Source organism: Uloborus diversus, chromosome 7, assembly GCF_026930045.1.
Source record: "Uloborus diversus isolate 005 chromosome 7, Udiv.v.3.1, whole genome shotgun sequence".
Lineage (NCBI taxonomy): Eukaryota > Metazoa > Arthropoda > Arachnida > Araneae > Uloboridae > Uloborus > Uloborus diversus.
Window position 1 is genome coordinate 113,120,116 of NC_072737.1, and position 3,683 is coordinate 113,123,798.

A 3,683-nucleotide genomic window follows, 5' to 3' on the forward strand; every position below is an offset into this window, starting at 1 on the left:
TTCAACTTATTTGACACTGCACAGAAACAAAAAACAAACAAAGAAAGTAGGTAGAAGTTTTTATGACATTTTTTTCACGAGCACTCGGTTATAGCGAGTAAATATCGTGGAGCCTTCGTACTCGTTATAAGCGAGTTTGACAGCATTAGAGAAGCCTTAAGGGTGTATTCTAGTCTAGAGGCTAACAGCAGCTAATTTCACTATCCATTTTTATCAGATTTTTATCAATACTTTAAAAGTATAAAAATGCATAATAATTGAAAAAAAAAAACAAATTAAAATTCTAGTTGGAGGAGGCTGGCAAAGTGGGGACTCTAAAAAAAGGGGGGTTGGCGTGATTCCAATCCTCCATGTGATCTGAAACATAAAGTCCAGGTTAATTTTTAATAAACAAGGATGTAGAATTATCTGGACGTAGCCGATTTGAAAAAAAAAAAAAAATCACAAAATGGCGTCTTTTTTTTACTCCTTTTTTGAACTTTTGGTATTTTTTTAAAAATAATAAAAACCAAAAAATTCAAAAACCACTACGTGGGGACAATTTTGATAGTGCTAAGAAAGTCTGTACGAAATTTCAAGTAAATCGATGTTATTAGAACTTGAAATATCTTGTCAACCGTATGGAAAAAACTAGTTTCGAGAAAAAACGCTTTTGAAGTTTGCAGTCTCATTTCAGCAAAAGAGTTTATTTCAACAAAATTAACTGTAACTCCAAAAATAGTTTGAATTTCCATAAATCCTCTTAGAAACTTATTCTTAAAGGTTTAAATTCTGAGAATATGAAGGGAAAAAAATTCGATTTTTTTTGAATTTCTAGACTAGAATACCCCTTAAAATGAAAGAACAGCTTAAAGTACAAAAGATAGATTTCTCTGTGTGCTTTTTCCTTGCTGTTTTAAGCTGATCAGTGTTTTTCGATTCAAATTAATAACTACCAGGTTTTTTGACAGAGAAAACCATTGGGAATTTGGATTTCAAAAAAGCAAAAGAAAAAAAGACATCGAAAAATATCTGTAGGTTTTGTGCTAGCGAATGCCTTGTATGCGCAATAGCAGGCGCTCAATAGCAGGCTTGTCGAAAGTAGGGAGCTCAAACACCCCAAGAAAATAATTTTAGGGATGCTAAGCACCCCTAAAATTTTAAAACCGAAATCGGACAATTCTAACTCGCTCAAAGAGAAAGCAAGTACTATTTCAACAAATAATGCTTCATAAGTCGATCATTGGTTATTTTCCCGTTTATTTATCTCGATGATCATGATTTATAAATTTCTTAAATACAGTGAAACCTGTCTACAACGATACTGTTGGGACCTAAAAAAAATATTGTTTTTGACAGATTATCGTTTTTCAGTTTGATTATTTATGCTGACATTTTGCTGGGATCATGGAAAATATAGTTATAGATAGGCTTATTGTTATAGACAGCATTGTTATACACAGGTTTCACTGTATTTATTTGAATATGTTACTTTAAGATTCATACTTTACGCTTACAGATTAAAAAAAAAAAAAAAAAATTAACCGTTTCCATGGAGTTAGCCGTACACCACCAATATCCGGTCCGGGTGTCGCCACAGGGAGGCAGTATAGCCCTTTTGACTCTTTCATTTGGAAAAATAGGCCATAAGAGAAAGTTAAAGCCTCTTCCACTTCCTTGTTATTTCTCTACAAAACAGCTTAGAGTAAATGACCATTAACTTCCATGAAATACTTAGTCTGCGATAGTTTTTTAATTTTTTTCTTCAGCTCCAGTTACAAGAAAATGTGTTTTCTTTTCCAGAGATTTAAATAAAACGATCGTTTTCAGAGCTCTTTATCCCCCTCTAATACCCCAGGCGGGAAGTCCAAAAAAACCTTTAAGAAAAATGGACTATCTTCTTGGCAAAGTAGAGGGGGAGGCCTTTTGTATTCATATCTTTTGCCGAAATAAAAGTAATTTAAAGATGGCGGTTTGGCTTACATTTCTTTCGTGTTTCTATTCACGTCTTGGTCGCAGTTAATGATGGAAGTAGAACGAAAAGATCAAGAGAAAGTTTCTCTAAATTGACCACAGAACGTTTTAAAACGATGAGAATAGTAAATTTCCAAATGCTTAAATTTGGGGAAGATTTTATACTTTTCTTTTTGCAAATATTTTTGTACTAAGTAAATATTGAGTTGTGTAATGCGTGCTTGTAAATCAATGCTATCGTGTGCTATTTTTCTTTAGAAAACATCTCATCTAATTTAATGTTTGTTACACATCGCTCGTTTGGAAAAAGAGTGCAACAATACGAAAATTTCAATTTTTCTTTTTTTTTTTTGCTTAAAGGTTTTTAAAGGACGTTATCTTCTTTGGAAAATAATGACAGTTTTTTGTTTGAATATTAACCACTGGAGAGCCCAGCAAACTTACTTTTCTTAATGCAAATTGCCTGAAGAGTTCAACTTCAAACGCTTCTTTTGTAAAATTTCATTTCTTCGTATTGTGGCACTCTTCTTCCAAATGAGCGATGTGTAAAAATTTCTACATTACTTATGAGGCAAATGAGGATCCTAGTTTAAAGCGAATTTCTTTAAATCGTGCACCTACTATTACTATTAGGAGATTGAGTGGTAGCTGGTGTTACTTACTTTATTACTATCATCGAGGATTTTTATAATAAATTTTGTGAGTTACATTAAAAATTGTTCCATAGAGAATGCTTATAAACATATTAGAGTGCGCTATGCATATAAAATTCGTAGACAATATGTAGAACCTAAATTATTTGAATTAATGCATCTTTTGAAAAAACATATCCTTACTTCATTTTTAAGAAACGAATATTCTTATTGTACCTTTTAAATTCAAAAAAATCGTTTTTTGAAAAAAAATATTCCTGTTGCATCTTTAGGGGAGGAGAAATTCTTTTCACATGTTTACATGTTTAGAAAAAATATATATATTACTAATGTATTATATTTTAGAATACACCTTGGTATTGGATCTTAAAAAAATAAAATAACAATCATATAATGCTTTTAGAAGAAGAAAAAAATTCTCATCTTTTGAAAAAAAGTCCTATTGCATCTTTAGAAAAAGAAAATTCTTGTATCGTATCTGTAAAAGAAAAATGTTCTTATTGCGTCTTTAGAAAAATTGCATTCTTTGAAGAGATGTCAGTTGAGCCTATGGATGAAATCAAGCACGATAAACGAAAACTAGTATGTACTCGATGAATTTCTAAAAATTTTGTTGATAGCTTCAGTAAATGATTTATAAACTCTTTATAATAAAATAAATTTTATTATAATAATGTATTTATGTATGTTGACGCTAAAACTACATCACACCGCAGTTTTACAATACTTAAAAAATTCCGGAAAAAAATATTCCGGTTGGCAACACTGATTCCATGACAAAAACCAGAATCGATGAATCTCAATTGAATCGTTTATTTAGTAATATATAGTATTTAGTAATCGTTTATAAGTAAAGGTTTTGACGTGGAATAAAATTAAGGTGTTTCTTATTGTATAGGCTGATAAATGGGGTATGACTGTTAATGTTGGGAAATGTCAAGTGCTACATTTAGGGCATGGAAATAAGTGTACAAGTTATTATTTGCAAGGTTCAGTCATTAGTCAGGCAGACAAAGTTACTGATCTGGGGGTCCTAATAAGTCAGGATTTAAAGTTTAGCCATCAGTGCAGCATTAC